General features: G+C 45.4%; 1 protein-coding gene across 8 annotated transcripts in view; it reads left to right on the forward strand.

Annotated features, from left to right (window-relative positions):
* LOC149349245 (cyclin-dependent kinase 14-like) overlaps window positions 1–19817 on the forward strand; it is a 185685-nt gene that overhangs the window by 112509 nt on the left and 53359 nt on the right. The gene's annotated exons all lie outside the window — the stretch shown is intronic.

Consider the following 19817-nt stretch of genomic DNA (forward strand, 5'->3'; position numbering starts at 1 on the left):
CGGGAAGGCGGAGAGAGACCGGAGAGACACTGCTGCTGGGGTGCTGGGTGCGACAACCGAAAGTCGCAAACCGAACGTCAGCGAATGACGTATTCATGGGCAGGGCCCAGTCCCAGATCTCTTTTCTTTATTTTTTTCTGGTGTCCTGCCTGTACGAGTTGAGGGGGGAGAGGAGGAGCGTGTTTTTTAATCATCTATGGCTTCATTGTTATTGATGCTAGCTCAAAAATTTTTGCGCTGGGGTGACGAGTGATGGAATGTCTCTCTTCTTCTTTACGTAATCTCAATTAATTTATTGCATAGTCTCTTTAAGCTGGATGGTGGTGTGGAATGTCGCTAGAGGAGACCTCACCAGGGCCTCAGATGCGTAGCCAAAGGAGCGTCTCGACGGTCCAGATTGTTGCGGGGTGCGTCGGCCTGGGAGGGCAGCCTCAGTGCATGTTTCCTTCACAGGCGTCAAAACTCGAGTCCCCCTGTCTCCCCTCGGGGCGGCCGCATGGAGGGGACACCGTTAGGTAGGCATGAGGGTTAGACTCCGAGGGCGTGGTGGCTGCCCAGAACCATCAGCGTTCTTACATTAGGTGAAAGGAACAAGGCAATGCGTGGCCTTTGACACCACTTGTGCTGCTAAAGATAAGTATCATGAAATCGGTGGGGTGCATTCAAGCCAAGTGCCCAATTTGTTTACCTGTTAATTTTGGAAATGATGAATGCATGGTCCTGCTTCACTAGTTAAATACGAAGCAAGGACAGTAGCGCTCACTGGCGGCTCTTGTTGGTGCGGTCCATGACAGTATGAAAAAAACCCTCCATCTTTTGTTGTTTGCTGTGATTTTTCGCGGCAGCTGGGGAATCATCCGAATGAAGTGTCATTACATACATGCTGCTGTCTGTGCCGGGTGCGACACAAGGCTCAGAAAAAATGAAAAAATAAAAGCTTACAGCAGAGGCCGCTGGGGCATAACTTGACACTCGAAAGCTTCATTTTGTGAAGTGCCACCACTTTATAAATGCCTTCCGAAAACTACTGCTGAAAATGTTCGGCATGAACGAAGCGAAGTCTTGAATGCAATTGGCTTTTCACCCCCCTCCCACCCACACTTGTTGCACATTGGCAGGCTGGTCGGTGTATAGGGGAGTGTTTGAAGCAGTCACTTTCAATGGCTGTTTTGGTGAGTAGGTTTCTGCAGTACCTATCAGGGATGGTGTCGTGGCTAAAGCGTAATTTTTCTTGGAACCCATCCTTATAATCTGTGACAGGGAATCCAATGCTGGATATGTTTGTGCTGCAGTCCAAAGCCTGGATGCTTTGGTAATCTCATTTAGCTCTGGCGTGCAGCCTTTTTTTTTTTTTTTTTTCAGACGGGGTTTGTGCTCAAGGAGCGTTGCCAAAAGAATTGAGGGGGGGGGGGGGTGGCTTCATCATGAGGAGCACCCCCTTACCTTGGCGGTATGTGCCTGGTTTGGGTGATCGTACACACCTGTAATTCTTGACTGAAGGAATATGGTGTATGAGGATGGTTTGTCAGACCTGATACAAAAATCAAAGCCAAAACAGCTTTTCGGAGAAATAACTATTTCTCAATTGAGTGCTACAACTTGATCCACTGAACTTTTTTTTTTTTTCACTCGTTCAGGAAAGGATGAACGCAGGCATTGACAGTGGCGATGGCATCTGCATTAGGTTTCATTGGAAAGGATCATGCAGTGATGACATGCAAGGAAAAAGCAGACAGCAGAGCGCTTTGTTGTGTGCGCCTATCCTTGTGTGTCATTGCTCCTTTGCTATGAATCCTTACGAACTTGCGCTGATAGCCGTTCCAGCCAGGGTGTCGAACTGGAACCAGAACTAACCCTGTAATTTTGCCCGGAACCAGAACCGAATCAAAGCCTTGGATGTGGTCAGATAAGAACAGTAATCGAGGTCCCATGACCATTTTTTGTTTTGCCGCCGCGGTGGCTCAGTGGTTATGGTGCTCGGCTGCTGACCCAAAAGACGCGGGTTCGATCCCGGCCGCGGCGGCTGGAATTTCTTTGGAGGAGAAATTCTAGAGGCCCGTGTACTGTGCGATGTCAGTGCACGTTAAAGAACCCCAGGTGGTCGAAATTTCCGGAGCCCTCCACTACGGCATCTCTCATAGCCTTAGTCGCTTTGGGACGTTAAACCCCATAAACCAAAACCAAACGAAACCATTTTTTGTTTTCAATGAAATTTTTATATGTGATCGGCAATATGTGTCTGCACAAAGAAAGGGTGCTTAGTTTTGTAAGAAATACTAAATACTATAAAATTATAGGCTTAATGCAGACGATATTCTGTTACCATTATTGGATATTGTCATTATAAAGAGTAACGGTCACTGATTCAATTTACAACTCAGTGAATGTGGTTGTATTTCAGTTAGCATATTGGCATGATCTCTGAAAATGCCTCGTATGCATTGTTTTGCTTGTTAAATTACGTTCAGTGTCAGTATAAGTCCTCTGTTTGGCGTAATCTTTCCAGGTCTCACTAATGCCATCAAAAATAAATATTCTGGCCTTTCTAAGTTTAACGTTGTAATGTTATTTTATTGTTTAGGTATTGTGAGTATTGTTCAGTTATATTTCTTTACTTGCCATGGTGGCTCAGTGTTTATGGTGCTCGGCTGCTGACCCAAAAGGCACGTGTTCAATCCCAGCCGTGGTGGTCGTATTTTGATGAAGGCAAAATGCTAGAGGCCTGCGTACTGTGGGATGTCGGTGCACGGTAAAGAACCCCAGGTGGTCGAAATTATCTGGAGCCATCCACTACGGCTTCCCTTATTGCCTGAGTCGCTTTGGGATGTTAAAGCTCATAAACCATAAACTATATTTATTTTCTTTGGATGAAATTTATACGACCATTATCCCTATAGGAATTATTTATGCGTTTTAAGATGGCTACTTCTCTAAAATGAACACCAGTACCTTGATGTGAAAAAGCTGTTTTAACTGGCCAGTTAATTTAGGCTGAGGTGCAAGCCAGAGAGGGTTCAGGTTATTACTTCATGGAGTTTCTTTACACGGGCCAGTGGCAGTGCACATTAGCCCAATAACGCTCTCATGTCTTCCATATATAGCGTGTTAGTGCTGTGATGGTCGTACATGCCAGAGTCTGTTGACAAAATGTGTCCTGCACTGAAGTAATTGTTTCAGTTTCAGTGTCTCAGACGAAGCACTAGCATTTCCAAATAAGCCTTTTGAGGCGCATGACTCCATTTCCTTAAACTGTATTACTAAATAAAGGGGGACTGTTCATGTCCCTATCTCCACAAGGAGTGGCCCCTCGCAAGACTGTAAATTAGTGCAGAACTGATCCCGCTCTGAAGTATTGGTGAAGGCAGCTGGCATTCAGCTCTTCCATGTTGCGGAGGGACCAGACAGGCAGTGGGACAACGGTGGGAAGGTTGCCACCTGCCAGACGCAGCTCAGGCAGACAGACACAGTGACTTTAGGGGAAGCCCTAGTGCCATTGTCTGGGCTGTTTGTATAGTGTGACCGTGCAGCAACTGTCATCACTAGACAGGCGTTGCAGACTGACCACATTAACACAGAGCAGTTAGATTGCTTAGTTTATAACTAAGTGACTATATGTGTAGTGAAGTACGAAAAATGACATTTCATGTTTTAGTTGATATGCTTTGAAAATTGTTTGTAAGCATTTGAAATTCCTGTCACCTTCTGTCTGGTGTTCTCACCTGATACAGTCAACTCGAAATGAAATCTCAAGCTGATGGAATTGGCAGATGAGCAGGTTTCCTTTGAGGGAGCCTTGGGACTAACAGCATTACTCTGCAGCTTGTGTCAGTTGGAAAAGTGTGGCCAAAGAAAATGAAGTTAGTGGCCTCCTGTGCATTGTACGCTTTGAACATGGGCAGGTCAGGGCATGTGTCAGAAATGGTTTACTCGAATGCCAGAGAAGTGGCATTTGGAAATGTGTTTGTAGACTGTGTTGTGTGATTTGTGGTGCAACAAACAAGGGGTGATGTTATCAGCGGGCAGCATCTTGGCGTGCTGCAAATGCAAAGGTCTGTGCTAGGATAGTGCGAAAACTAAGGAACCCCCTACAGAAAGCAAAGGCTAAAAAAAAAAGTAAATTCTGACGACAAAAGTGGGGAGCGGGTTCATTATGCCTGTGGGTTCATTACCGCAAGTATATACGGTATTTGCCCCCTACTTTCAACTGTAGTGTACAGCCAGTGCAGCTTTTGTTCGTGCATAATGAACAAGTGAATAGTATATATTTGTAAACTAGTTCCAGCAGTGGATCCATGCGGGTCCTTGAAAACCTTGAAAACCCTTGAATTTGGAAGAAGTTTTTCAAGGGCCTTGAGAGTCTGGGAATTTTCTTGGGTTCCTGGAAAATCCTTGAATTCTGGTGTGGTGAGGGAGATGGCCCTGGAAGAACGCTAGTATCCTTTAAATTTTCTTTTTTCACAAATTACCTTGTTGGAGATAACTTTACTGGAACTCCACCTCCGTGGCTTTGATTGCTGTCCCTTCAGCAAGAGCTCTGCGTAAATGCAAACGAAGCCCCACTGCGTCCGCCCGACACCACACATGGCGTCTGTCACCCCGTAACCTGCCCCAAGAGCAAGGTTTGGGTGCGAAGCGAAAAGAGAGACAGTGCGAACGCTGTTCGGGCACGGAACCTGGTGCGCTGTAAGCATAGGGAGCCTACACAGTTGCGACGCAAGCATGCGTGCGTCGCTCCGCTAACGCAATGCAGGATTCACGTAAATCCATTCTGTAAAATTCTGTAAAGTAATAGGGGCTTCAGCGTCGCCCACAGCTGTGCCGCCATGCAGGAAATTTTCCTTCATGCGGGTAACAGTGATTGAGCACGGCTTGGCTCGCTATGCATATATAAAGTTCGCACCAGAAAAGTCGAAACAGCTTTGTTATTAGAATGATTTCGAGCAAAGACTGATGATGCTGGCTCATGTGCCAATCTTTTCGAAATGATGCCGTGCGCTGGCATGTCTGGCGACGGACTATGCTGCTGCTTGGCCGCTGCAGTCGTTGCTAGGCCTAGCCTGTTTTGCACCGAAACCACAGCCGACGGCACATCTTAAGCGGTCAGAGCTGAATGAAAGGTCTGCTTTTGGTATGGCTAGATGTCGGATCCATCAGCTTATAATAAAATAAAAATGTGGTCAAGTTCCACGACGCTTTCAACATCGAAGCTTGCAGCCCCAGGATAGATGTGAGATGCAGCTGTAGGTAGAAACGGCAGAAATTTGTTGGTATCGCAGTTACCGCTCTTACTAGCAACTCTTTATTGGTAACCGGCCCTCAAGAGAGGTTTATTTCTTATGTTAAAAGTCTCTTGTGCAATAAATGCTAGATACATGAGATGTAGGAAATGTTTCGCTAATAAAATGCTGTGTTGCTAAGTCCTTGAAAGAAATAGTCGGGGGTCCTTGGAAGTCCTTGAAAATCCTTGAATTTCATGGCGGAAAACCAGCATGAACCTTGTCCAGTGAAAGCAATATATCGCTATATAGTATAAAAATGCGGCATGTGTGCGTGTTGGCGTTTCACTTCGGTCCGATTATTAAATGCAGGCAGAGGATATCTCAGTACTTTCAGCCAGAAAAGATAAAACACAAATTTTCTATGGAGGCGAAATTCTAGAGGCCCGTGTACTGTGCGATGTCAGTGCACGTTAAAGAACCCCGGGTGGTCGAAATTTCCGGAACCTTTCACTACGGCGTCTCTCATAGCCTGAGTCGCTTTGGGACGTTAAACCCTATAAACCAAACCACAAATTTGCCGTATTCGATATAAAGGAATCTTCATGGAATGGTAGAGGGGGTCATCAGTCGTTCTCAATAAACGAAGTGACCACAGTGCTAATGTACGTGCAATTGTCAAATCGATATGCATTGGCCATCTTTGCTTGCACTGGATGTTGGCCAAGACGGGAACTACGTAAACCAAGCTAATAAAATTCTGCCTGTTTTTCATTTTGGTTTGCACATGAGATTGCCTGGGCAATTTGTAAGTACTAGCAATGCTTAGTTTCTTAATTTCATGATTAAAAATAACTCGAAGGGAAGGCGAAAGACACGGAACAACGCAGACATGCGCTTAACTGCATCGTTCTGACTGTCTTTCGTGTTCGCTTCGCGCTGTTTATCACCAAACTTGAACGAATTAGCTCGCCCAACTTTCGGTATTGCTTCCGGAATTCAGTAGTGTATAAATTAGGATGTTGAGTGAAAATAGGGTAAAAATCGGGTTTTCCAGTTTGGACTTAGTTCTGGAGTTATTTTCGGTGATATGCAACAAATTAGAAAAGTTCATTTGAGGACTAGCACCGCGTGATGCTAGATACCATATATTCAGAAAAAGTCTGCTACAAATGATAGCCTATTTGAGCAAAGGGGAGTTTTGGGCCAGTTGATAAGTCTTGGCTTAGAGTCATTTAGCTCTAGATTACATTGGTTCAGTTTGCCATTATCTAGCCCCCTCATCTTAATCGGTGGATAGCCGGGCGTGTGCATTCTGTTGCAAGTTTAGCGCTCGTCCTGTGTCCCTCGCTTGTCCTCGCTTGTCTCGCGCTGAGCCCACCTGCAAATTATGATATTTCTATTTTTTTATTTATTTACATGATACTGCAGACCTTTTTGGTCCAAGCAGGAAGGGCAAAAGCAAAATGCACAAGAAATGGTTAGAGAACATCTTACGTACATATATATGTTTAAAATTCATGCATGCAGATATAAAAGCACTCCGATATACATCTTCGTCACATATAAAATAGTCACAAATGCACGTTTCAGAAGGGCATTTTCATTTGTTAAAAGACATTTGTGATGGCCTCTTTGAAGTTAGGACACGTAAAAACCTCTTCCGGTAGTGAGTTCCAATCACTGATTGTTTTCGGAAAAAATGAAAACTTATGGGAGTTTGTTTTTGCGAAGTGAGGAGTTAAGCTGTAGTTGTGTGTGTGTCGCGTTTTTCGAGCTGATGATGGAGTAACATAAGGACTTGCCGAGATGCCAAACTTTCCCTGAATTAAGCAGTACAAAAATTCTATTCTAGCTATCTTTCTTCGGATGCTGAGAGGTTTTATCTGGTTTGTTTGCATAAGGAGAGATGGAGATTCGGAGGTTTTATATTTATTGTAAATGAAGCGCACGGCACGCCTTTGGACTTTTTCTACCTGCGCAATATCCTTTTTCGTGTGAGGGTCCCATACCACGGCAGCGTACTCGAGTTTCGGCCTAATAATGGATTCGTAAGCTAATTTCTTTACATTGCTTGGTGTTCCCCTTAACTTATGTCTTAAATATCCCAGTTTTTTCATTGCAGAAAAAGTTATATGACTAATGTGGTCACTCCATGTGAGCTGGTCATTAATGATTACGCCTAAGTATTTGTACTTGGTTACCTGAGTTACAGTTGTAGAATTGAGGGTGTAGTTAAACATTTGAGGCACCTTCTTCCTTGTGATACGCATAAATACAGTTTTTTTAGGGTTTAGTGACATTCCCCATTTCGTACACCAGGATGAAACATCATTTAAAGCAGTATTAAGCAGGGCTTGGTCCGAAACCGAACGTATTTCTTTAAATAGCATGCAGTCATCAGCAAACAGATTAACCTTTACATTTTCATCAATGGCAGAAACTAAATCATTTATATAAACCAAAAACAGTAGGGGACCCAACACACTCCCTTGCGGAACACCTGAGGTGACCTCGAGAGGAGGGGAACTGAAACCGTCAATCTCCACATACTGTTTTCTGTGCCGTAAGTAAGCAGCAATCCATTTTATGAGTGGTGGAGGTACTCCTATTATTTTAAGTTTGAGTAGTAGTTCATTGTGTACAACCTTATCAAATGCTTTACTAAAATCAAGGTAAATGACGTCTGCTTGTCCGGACTTATCTAATACGGCACTAAAGGTATGAATAGCTGTGACTAATTGCGTAACAGTTGAAAATCCCTTTCTAAAACCATGTTGACATGGACTAAGCGCTGAATTTGTATTTAGAATCTGCATTATATGATTTGCAACCATGTGTTCAATGAGCTTACATGAAGAACAAGTTAAAGAGATAGGACGGTAGTTCAAAACCGAGAAACGGTCCCCGTTCTTGTGAATAGGCACGATTCTGGCTATGAGCCAATCAGGAGGTAATGAAGCTAACATTAGTGATTCACAGAAGATTTTGCATAAGAAATTGGCTAGGGATTCTGCATAACGTCTTAAGAATGCATTTGGAATACCATCAGGACCAGTAGAACACTTTGGATCAAGTCTGAGAAGCATCTCCACGATGCCCTCATAAGATACCAAGATAACAGGCTCAAATGAGGAATTAGGAACAATGTTCAGATTATTAACATCATCGTCATCATCGTTAATGGAAAACACAGAATGGAAATATGAATTAAAGTGCGCTGCCATTTGTTGTGGACATGTTATGACCTCATCATTCACAATTATCTGCTGAACAGGCTGAGTGGAATCCCGGAGGTGGTTCCAAAATTTACTAGGATTTTTGTGCATAAACTGCGGAAGGGTTTCAGTGAAATAACGTTGCCTGGCCGAGTGGATGCTAGAGGACAAATCCACCATCAACGCGTTTAAGGAACTCGATTTGGGGGACTTAGTTCTTTTTAGGCGTTTAATCCTCCTCTTCAAATGAATAATGTTCCGGCTAATCCATGGATTTGTTTTCTTCAAGCGTATCTTTTTATCTGGAATAAAGTTATTAATGCAATACTGACAAAGCTCTTTCAGTTTTGCCCATAATTCTGGCACGTTCTCGGCTGAGAATGTTTCAAATGCAAGTTCTAAGTGATCCAGTACAGATTCGTCTCTTGCCTTTGAATAGTCTTTAATGATTTTGTGTTTGATTGGTTTTGTTTGATGGCCTTTCGATAGAGCGAAAGATACAACTACTATCTTATGGTCAGATATGCCATTGTATACTATGGTTGAAGAATCAGAAATCGAACGGTTTAAAAACACTAGGTCGAGAATAGAGCTGGCAGATCCGCTTACCCTAGTTGGTTCCAAGACGACTTGTTTGAGATTATGAGCAAACATAATATCGCAAAGAAGGCCTGAGTCATGCATTGATTCGAAATTTTCAGTACACCAATCGATGCTTGGAACATTAAAGTCACCAGCAAGAATGATGTTCTTCTTGCCAAACAATGAAAGGTGATCCTGCAGCCTGCCCAGGTAATCAGCGTCAGAATTTGGTGGCCTATACAATGCGCATAGTATGAAGGTACGGCAGTTGTACGTGATCTCTAGAAATAGGCTTTCATGATTTTCGATTTGTTGTAGAAGTGTAGCTTTAATGTTTTGTTTTAGTAACACTGCGACGCCGCCTCCACGTGATGCTCTATCACGTCTGAAAACAGAGTACGACGGAGGAAAGATACAGCCACTACTAATATCAGGGTAAAGCCAGGTCTCTGTTATGATGGCTACGTGCGGATTATGAGTAAGCAAGGCTACTTCTAGGGGTTCAGTTTTATTAACTAAGCTTTGCGCATTCGTGTTCAGAATAATAAAGTGGGGAAGATATGTTTCTCTGGAGGTTGAGCGTCAATCTGAGGTCCTAGCGTCCGAGGAAAGAAACTGAATTCGCTTGCATGTAGCGTCGTTCCATACATATGTCTGATTATTGACTGTCAGCTTGTCATTAATAAGCTTTACTTTGAGACCGTTTTTTCTCTCCGCTTCAGTTGATTCCCATAATAACTTAAGTTTTCTTAATGTTTCCCGAGAATAGTCGTTCTGTATGAAAAAATCGGACCCCTTTAGTTTACTTATATTCGAAAATACATTTTTCTTTTCTACATAGTCCTGAAAGTAAACTATAACTGGGCGCTCCTTGTCACTCTTTTTTCCAAGCCTATGAATGCGGGTCACTGAGGACGTTTTGACGCCTAAAATGGTCTGAAATATATCAATGAGTACCTTGTATTTGAGCGATTTTTCATTTTCCTTTTCGTCTTCAGCAATTCCGTGAACAATCAGATTTGAGCGACGGCTATGGTCTTCGATATTGGTAACCGTTCTCTGTTGTATGTCGAATGACTGGTGAACAGATTCCACGTGCTGCTCAATTTGCGGTATCCTGTCAATGCTGATTTTAAAATTGGCAATACTATTCTCTACTCCCTCGAGTGTAGCGGACAAAACACTAAGGGACGCGTTTATTTTGTCATAACAAGTTTTCAGGCCTTGAAGAAACATTCGCTAATAATGTTTTTTCAACTTTAATATCCAGGGGAGGCTTTATGGACAATTCTTGCACAAAGAGCTGGATAGCAGGCTTTGGAAAGTATTTTTTGCACAATACATTTCAACTTCTTCATCTAAAGAAAATGGGGGTCAGTGCAGTTCTTTTTTTTTCTGTAGAAAATACAGCATCTCCCCTCCTCCTCCCATCTGCCTAAGTGCCTCCGCTTTCATCACATCGTTAGTGAATGTTTAGGAGATGCAGGAGTACTAAAATGCCTGAAGGTAAGAAATTAGCAGGCAGGCATAAGGAATTGATGGATGCTCCATTCACTATACAGTTGCCGTGTGAGTCGTTTGGATGCAGCGCTACAGTAATTTTGCTGCTGATGGGATACAGTCTGTACAGACTCCCGATAGCGCACACTACATCAGTGCGCCCATATGCTCGTCCTCGGGTGCACAAAACCCATTCAATTTGAAAGTTGACCGCCCTGCTGTATTGAACAGAACTGCATTATTAACTGGTTTATTAAGTTTCGAATTCACTGCACGTGCTGTATTGTTTTTTTTGGGGGGGCATAATTAAAATTTGTGAAATGGCAGGGTCCATGCAATTAATTTGTAACCTTTTGCATATATTTATGCTCAATAATTTTTTTCCGCTTTATTTCAATAGAAAACTGCGGTTAACCGCACCACGCCAAAGCTGTCTGTGAGTACTTAATGCTGAGAAATAAACAGCCTTTTGTTTTTCCTTAAGCTCAGATTGAAGCTTCGTTTATGGCACTGGACTCTCCTTAAATGCTTAAGTGCGCTGAAACAAAAAGTTAAAATCGTTTTCCTTCTCATTTAATTGTTGAGCGGCTTCAAAGATCAGTGCCGTGGTTCTCTCGCAGTTAGTGGCATTCGTGAACGGGTGCGAATAGGTCAGGCAAGAATTGCATAACGAGCTGCCTACAGTAGTTAAACAAAATTACTATTCAAATAACTAACGTGTATACCCGAGCTTTCGGCATTCATTGCGGTGTGTTTCAAAAGTGTGGAGCTGCGCGTAAAGCTAACAGTCAACAATGCAATAAGTGTATTGAAGAAAACAGCACTCGCTGAGGTCACAGAGGAAAAGAAAAACATACAAAACATAACATAAACACATTGAGCCAACACAAAGCCTCCTCTGTGACCTCGGAGAGTGCTGTTTTCTTCAATATGCTGAATTTCCCTCGCCGGACAGTCGAATCCTCAACAATGCAATAAGTGAAGGTAATAGCATATTCCCTTAGGACACACACATTTGGTGCTGCATGACGCTACAAAGCAAGAGAGTGAAATCCCCGTTGTGCAGAGGCGAGCCAGCACGTGGAGCACTGTCGACAGCAGCGCCGCCGCATCGTCCTGAATTGGTGTGACCCCCCTAGCACCTCTTCCCTCTAGCCCCCATAGCCATGGCTACCCTAGCTCATGCAAAGTGTGCGAAACTGATGTGTGTTTTGTATCTTCACCTTTTTATACTTCCCACTCTGCTTTCTGTGACACAAAAAATAAGTCAATAATTTTTCAATTGTAACATATTACTATTATCACAGCTGTAATCGCCGTGCACAGTTTTCGCTATATTGATAAAATACGTTATCAACTTCAACACAATGGCAGCATAGAGAATGACACTGCACTAGCCGTACTGCTGGCCCGCCGGTCCACGGCAGTCGCAGTCTCCGAAATAGACATTCGTTTGGGTGGTTGGGGCAATTATATATAAACATAATGCTACCCTGCCCGAAACGCTTATGTCACAACGGGCTGGAGATAGAAACAGAGTGGGCTTGATAAAAAGAAAAAAATTAGCTGTAATGCTTTTAACGCAGGTACACGATATGTTCGCTGCAGCGTGTCAGCCCATGCTAAAAACACTCAATGCAGAGTTTTGAGGAAAGTGGTGTTATTCGCCACGAGAGTGTGTACGGGCATTTTCGCATGCAGCGCACACAGTGCAATCGGATTCATGTTCGCTGATAAGCTAGCTTCCATCTAATTTCACAGTTCTTTCACTTCCGCACCTAATGACACTATGATGTGTTGAGCCACAGTCGCATTTCCTTTTCGACGTCTCTCCAACCTGTAAAAAAAAACTTCTACTCATGACCAGTTCTGCCCAGTTGGCCCTCGTTTCCCACTTGACCCATAAATGGAACCACTCACTTGGCTCTCGACTGGCAGTTGATGTTTCCCAGTTGGTGGCGAACTGGAATGATTTGCCTCGCACTTGGCCTCCAACTGGGTTTCAAAGTGGAACCAGTGTGCTTCCAACTGTAACCAATTACCCGCACTTTGTTTTATTTTTGACAGAGATGGTTGCACAAAGCAAAAACAAGCCACAAAATAATTTACAAAGTACTGCCATGGTTGACGAGGCAAAAGGTGATTAGGGAACGCCTGAAGAGGCCCTGCCTCCGAATGCATTGCACTACTAGATATGCAATCAGCCACTCGCACGATTAACAAAAAACAAATTGACATAGAAGTGATCACTTCCTCTATACACACAAACTGCATCAGCAATGCACATAGAGAACCGTGTTGTATAGCCTCCATGTTGACCGTGTTGATCCGTGGTGACCGGTATGCCCCACTTGGTTCTGCCAGCCTCCAGTCCAGTTTGTCCGGTGGTTCTCTGGTGTGGCTGGTGCCAGCAAGCGGGGGTTGTTGCCGACTTCACGACTCTGCAACAGCAGGTGTACCGACCTCCCCGTCGTCAAGGTTGGGCTTGGCGCAGTCCTCCTGCAGGAAGACTGGTCTGGAGATGTTAAGGGAAAGAACACATGGCCTACACTGGCCGAGTACTGTGTGCAGAAGAAGAGGAGGAGGCGCGGAGGGAGAGGGAGGGAGCGCGCACATGCAGAGGACAATAAAGATTGGCCAATGCCGGTTGGTGCTTCACCTGCTCTCTGGCTTCGGGATGTGGTTTCCTCTGGGTGAGCCTGTCGTCCCGCTACATATTTTCGGTGGCAGCGGTGGGATGGCGCTCACCCGTGCTCGGAAACGGGTTGCTGAGGCGGCCAAGGACAGCGAGCCACCTCCGGCTGACACGGCACGTGGCGCGGCGGACAGCTTTGTTGATCTTGGGCGTTCCAACAGCTTGCCCCTTTCCCCGACGCTGGAGGCCGCCTTTGAGCGCCTCAGTCGGCGAATGGACCAGCTGGGGGCTAGATTGGAGGCGGTCAAGCACGAGCTTCGTCATGCTGTGCCAATCGACCCGAACCGCGGCGGGCCCGAACCTTCCGTCAACACCATGGAATCATCCACACTTGCGCCCATCTGGCTGGCCTCGCAGTCCAATCATGAGGTGCACGGCACGGATGCGTCCCTTCCAGCCCTTCGCTGGGAATGGCAGCAGAGTAACCAACTTTCGATGGCACTGCCGCTTGAGAGGCTTACCAGGTCCAGCCATCGCAGAGGCGCAGGGATGGGACGCCAGCCTGAAGGCCGTGATTCTCGTTGTCAAGCTGCGTGGCCGAGTGGCGGAGCTGCTCCCAGATGTTCCCCCGAACGTGCGGGTCGGTACGATGCCATCGCGGGCCTCCTCGCCAACCATTACGGATCGGGCCAGCCCAGACTCCAATACTGTCGCCTGCGTGCTCACTGGCAGGAGCTTGGGGAAAGCTACGAGGACCTTTCCGCGGCTTTTCAGTGGTTGGCATCGCAGTCGCTGCCGGGTGCGCCACCGACCACCATGGGCCTTGGTCGGCACGGAAGCTTTTGTGGATGCTATTCGAGATCGCGAGGTCCTGCGCCACGTCTGCCTCAGGCGTCCCGAGTCCATCCGCACCGCTGTGAACCTCGCTGTCGAGGCCGATATGATCTTGCGGACCACGCACGCAAAGCGAGCGGTTGTTCATACTCCCACAACGGAGTGGGCTTCTCAGTCTGCGGCTCCTGCCCGAAGAGGGCATACCAGCCTGACCGTGACCTGCTTCTGTTGCAGCCAGCAGGGCCACTATTCGAAGGACTCCGTCGACCCTTCGCCGTCGGGAAACGTTTCGGTGGAACTCCGGGGGCCTTGTTCCGTCGAATTCACCTGCTGAATTCCGCCGAATTCAGTATCAGTCCTCACGCTTCTGTCTATTTCCCCTGTTTGCCGCTTTTATGTTCCCGTGCTGCGCCTTATGTATTTGCAGGCATGGCCCGACACGGGGGGCTGCTGTGAACGTATTAAACAAGTCGCTGGGGACCGCCGTCGGCCAGTCTTTATCGTCCTCTGCGTGTGTTCACTCCCCTGTGCTCCCTCCGCGCCTCCTCTTCTTCTGTGCATAATACTCGGTCGACGTAGGCCATGTGCCGAGCGTTCTTCCACGTGAGCGAGGTTGCGCGTGATTTACATTGAACACTGTGAAAAAAACCGCACAGCATGTCTCGCATTTGATCGTCTCAAGAACTAACTGACACCATAGGCCAAGGTTATAAAATAAAGAAGCTTGTAAATGGGGACCTACTTTTCGAAATACTCTACAACCATCAGTACGAGAAACTAGCAGAAGTCACAGCCTTCGGTGACATGCAAATAGTAATAAGCCCTCACCGATCACTGAACACAGTTTGTGGCGTCTTCTCTGATGATGACCTGAAGTGCATGACGGAAGAAGAACTGTTAGATGGACTCAAAGATCAACATGTGGCAAATGTGTACAGAATAAAAATTGGGCGAGATGAGAAAGAAATATAAACAAAACACTTTGTCCTGACCTTCGCATCAAGCACACTCCCAGACTCTGTGGAGGTAGGGTACTCTAAAATCAACTACAACCGTACATCCCAAACCCAAGACGTTGCTTCAAATGCCAAAGGTACGGCCACGGTTCCCAGAGCTGCCGGGACCAAGTCACATGTGCAAAGTGTGCCTCGCACGATCATCCCACAGATAACTGTAAAGTTGAACAGCATCTTTGTGTAAATTGTGAGGGCAGTCATCCTGCCTACTCACGTGCCTGTCCTACTTGGAAAGAAATAATTGCACTCAAAGTTAAAGAAAACATCACTTCCAGAGAAGCACAAAGGCGTTTCTCAATGGTTCAACGCCCTGCTTTCGCCAATGTTGTGCAACAGGGCACTGTACCACAGCGGCTTCCGGCTTCTGCTCAGGCCGCACACAGTGAGCCTGGAGCAGGGCCACCCGTGCCCCAGGTGGCAGCACCTTGCGCTGTGCCACTGCCCACAAAACAGGCTGCATGGACCTCCAGGTCAGCAGGCCCTAAGGCTTCGCCTCACACAGCGAGGTCTGTACCACAGTTACTTGTGCGTTCTGCACGATCCTCCAGCACCTCTGAGCAGGTGATGGACTTTCTGAAAGAAGTTAGCACAACACAAAAACAATCACAAGAAAGAAAGACAGGACAACGGTGATGGACACAACTCCTACCTTGCCCCCGCTGCAGTGGTGGCAAAGCTCTCTCGAGCGCAAAAAAAGGGATAAAGTCCTAATAACTGGTCCAAAAGACCCACCAACCTAGGGTTTGAACCTTATCCCCAACTAGTCTATAACGGTGGCATTTCTAGTTCACTGGAACTGTTGTGGACTTTTAAAGAACTACACTGATGTAACAGATATTTTAAATTCATTCTCCCTGGTAGTAGTGTGTCTCCTGGAGACTAACCTAGGACCACAGAAAAAAAATATTCTTACAAGGTATCAAGTCTTTCGCTGTGACTGAGAGAACTCAAGCAGGCTCCCTGGAGGTGCTGCTGTTGTGGTCCAGGGTGGTGTTGCAAATCGGAAAATTGACCTAAAAACCTCATGTGAGGCAGTTGTGGTCACTGTCCTTGATTTTAAAACCATAACAATATGTTCCATATACATTTAACCTCATCTAACCATCAGACTTCATGACTTAGAAGCACTTTTAATGCAACTACCACAGTCATATCTTTTAGTTGAGGATTTTAATGCTCACTTTTCATTTTGGGGAAGTGAACAAACTGACGTCAGAGGCCGGATTCTAGAAGATTTTTTTCTCAGCAACAATGTCTGCCTCCTGAACACTGGCAAACATACTTACTGTTCTCCAAGCAGTGGGAAAATGAGCTGCCGAAATTTATCGTTTTGTTCACCAAGTGTTTTTACAGATTTTAAATGGGATGTTCTTGACAACCCGTATGGGAGCGATCATCTTCCTGTCGTTACGAGTCTAACATCCTCATCATTGATCACCTTAACCAAACCAAGGCGTTGGAAGTTGGTCATGGCCGACTGGGCGCTCTTCCGAGAAAATGCCGCTTTGGAGGAAGTCTTTTCTGACGGCCTTGATGTTGATGAAGTAAATGAGATGTTCACAGCATGCATCATTGCTGCTGCTCACCTAGCCATTCCCCAGACTTCGGGAGGGGTGCAAAAGAATCAAGAGGTCTGGTATACACAGGAATGTAGAGAAGCAAAAAGGAGGCAAAACAAAGCCTGGGGAATTTTTCGTCCATACCCCACACAGGTAAACCTAATCAGTTTTAAAACCAAAGCTCAATATATCCTTCGTAATGCTGAGAAAACTTCGTGGCAATGTTATGTACCCTCTATAAGCAGTTCCACTACATCAAAAATCATGTGGCAGCAAGTTCGTAAACTTGATTGCAACTTCTCCCCTTTTACAGTTCCTTTCCTGACTCCCCCCTGATGCACCAACAAGTATTCACGAACAGGCCGACATACTTGGGGAGCACTTCTCCCATGTTTCTAGTTCACTACACTACACTGACTCTTTCTTAAAGTAAAAGAACATAGCAGAAAAACAGACTTCCTGCGAGATAGTTTAATTACAGCCCACGAACTTCATAGAGTACTAACTAGCGGTAAACAGACTGCACCAGGCCGTGACCAAGTACATTTTCAAATGCTAGCCCATTTGTCTGAACCAGCTGTAGAAGCACTTTTGAAATTTTTTAACAAAATCTGTGTGTCGGGAAAAATGCCCGAGGCTTGGAAAAAGGCAGTTGTCATACCATTTCTGAAGCCTGGAAAACTCCCAACCTCTCCTACTAGTTACAGGCCAGTAGCCCTTACCAGTTTCCTTGCCAAATCCTTCGAAAGCTGAGTAAATATTAGGTTAGTGTTTATTCTTGAATCTTGTGAACTGCTTGACCTCCACCAGTGCGGCTTCAGAAAAGCTTGCTCAACACTAGACCATCTTGTCCGGCTTAAAAACGCTGTCTGAGAAGCATTCATACATAACCAACACGGTCGGCAGTTTTCTTTGATATGGAGAAAGCTTATGATACCACCTGGAGGTTTGGGATTCTCCGCGACTTGGCAGATCTGGGCATCTGCAGCAGATTGTTAAACTGCCTGGAAGATTTCTTGTCAAACCGCACATTTCAAGTCTGCCTCGGTTCAACCCTGTCGAGGAACTTCACTCAGGAGAAGGTGTACATCAGTGATGCAATTTAAGCACTACACTTTTCATTGTAAAAGTGAATTCCATAGCCAAAGTAATCCCAAAGAGTTTGTAGAGAGAAATAATCTACGGATCATGAATACCTTCATCCGGAAACGAGAGCACAGGGAGTGGACATAGAAGAGCCCCAGTGGTGAGACTAAAAATGATGAAATGAACTTCTTACTATGCGTTCATCATGGCATCGTTCAGGACGTGGAAGTCCTCGGAAAGGTGTGTTGTAGCGACCACAGAATGTTGAGGTCTCGAATTTGCTTAGACTTGAAGAGGGAATGGAAGAAACTAGTGAAGCAGAAGCTTATTGTCTGTTGCTTACGAGGTATTTACTAAAGTAATCGCAGAGTCAGGACAACCTAAGTCAAATAAATGGTCAGGGAGGCTTTCGTAAAGGATACTCGACAATAGACCATATTCATACTATCAGTCGGGTGATAGAGAAATGTGTAGAATATAACCAACTCCTATATATAGCCTTCATTGATTATGAGAAAGCATTTGACTCAGTGCAAACCTCAGCAGTCATGTAGGCATTGTGGAATCGGGGTGTAGAAGAGTCTTCCATGAAAATACTGGAAGATATATATAATGACTCGACAGCTACCTTAGTACTTAATAAAGTCAACTATAAAATACCAATAAGGAAGGGTGTCAGGCAGGGAGACACGATCTCGCCAATGCTATTCACCGCCCGTTTACAGGAGGTATTCCGAGGCCTGAATTGGGAACAGTTGGGGATAAGAGTTAATAGAGAGTACTTAAGTAATTTGTGATTTGCTGATGACATTGGCTTGCTAAGTCACTCAGGAGATGAAGTGCAAAGCTTTATCAATGAGTTAGACAGGCCGAGCAGAACGGTTATTCTAAAATTTAATATGCAGAAATCCGAAGTAACGTTCAACAGTCTAGCAAGGGAACATCGATCCACAGTTGGTAACGAGATGTTGGAAGTGGTAAGTGAATACTTCTACTTAGGGCAGGTAGTGACCGCTGATCCGGATCATGAGATGGAAATAACTAGAATAAGAATAGGATCTAGCGCATATGGCAGGTTCTCTGAGATAATGAATGGCAGTTTACCAATATCCCTCGAGTGGAAAGTATATAATAGCTGCATCTTACCAGTACTCATCTGTCGGGCAGAAATGTGGAGCCTAACAAAAAGGGTTCAGCTTAAGGACAGCGCAGCGAGCTATGGAAAGAAAAATTGTATGTGTACCGTTAAGAGACCGGAAGTGGGCAGAATGGGTGAGGGAACAAACTCGTGTTAATGAAATCCTAGCAGAAATAAAAATGGGCTCCGTTAAGGCATGTAATGCGAAGGCAAGATAACTGCTGGTCCTTAAGGGTAACGGAGTGGATTCCAAGAGAAGGCAAGCATAGCAGGGGGTGGCAGAAAATTAGGGGAGCGGATGATGAAGTTTGTGGGGATACGGCCGCAGCTGGGAAAGTACAGGGTTAATTTGAGAGAGGCCTTTGCCCTGCAATGGGCATAGTCGGGCTGGTGGTGATGATGATGCTGATGCCATTTTTGTTTGAGCCAGGCAGCTGTTCATTATTGGTGTCCTGAGTAAAAAAGGCCTAGGAGTGGGAAAGGTAAAAATGATATCCTGGACATGGGCTTGACATTGGCTTGCTGAGGTAACTGCTTGCAGTGGAGGGTGTTTCAGGCTGATGTCGACAAACCAGGGGCCGTATTACGGAACGATCAAATCATGTACTTGTCAAAAATGGATCAATTAGCCCCGCTCCTATTGGTCAGTCGTGGCCAGCGGTTACGTTACATATGTAGCAGAAGTGATGATGTTGCACACCTTAATTATGCAGGTGGTAATTGATTGTTTTTTGTGATCGCCTCGAGGGGGTCAATTTGACCGTTGCGTTGTGACAGAAAATGGTGGCGGCATACGTGGAGAATCGACTGAGGTGGCTGCATGAGCAGCCGCGAAGGAGGGCGCACGAAGACGCATTTAACTTGCCGGACGAGCTGTCTTGACGCCTTGTTCGACTGGTGAAGCACACTGCGGAGTGGCTGTGTGACGAAGTCGCCGATGAACTGGGAGGTGTGCGTGCGAGTGCACTGTCGTTACGGCGGCAGGTGCTGTGTGCATTGCGGTTCTTTTCCACCAGTGGCTTTCAAGCTGCCA

The sequence above is a fragment of the Amblyomma mixtum genome, chromosome 3 (genome assembly GCF_055824585.1).
Source record: "Amblyomma mixtum isolate Tamu chromosome 3, ASM5582458v1, whole genome shotgun sequence".
Taxonomy (NCBI): domain Eukaryota; kingdom Metazoa; phylum Arthropoda; class Arachnida; order Ixodida; family Ixodidae; genus Amblyomma; species Amblyomma mixtum.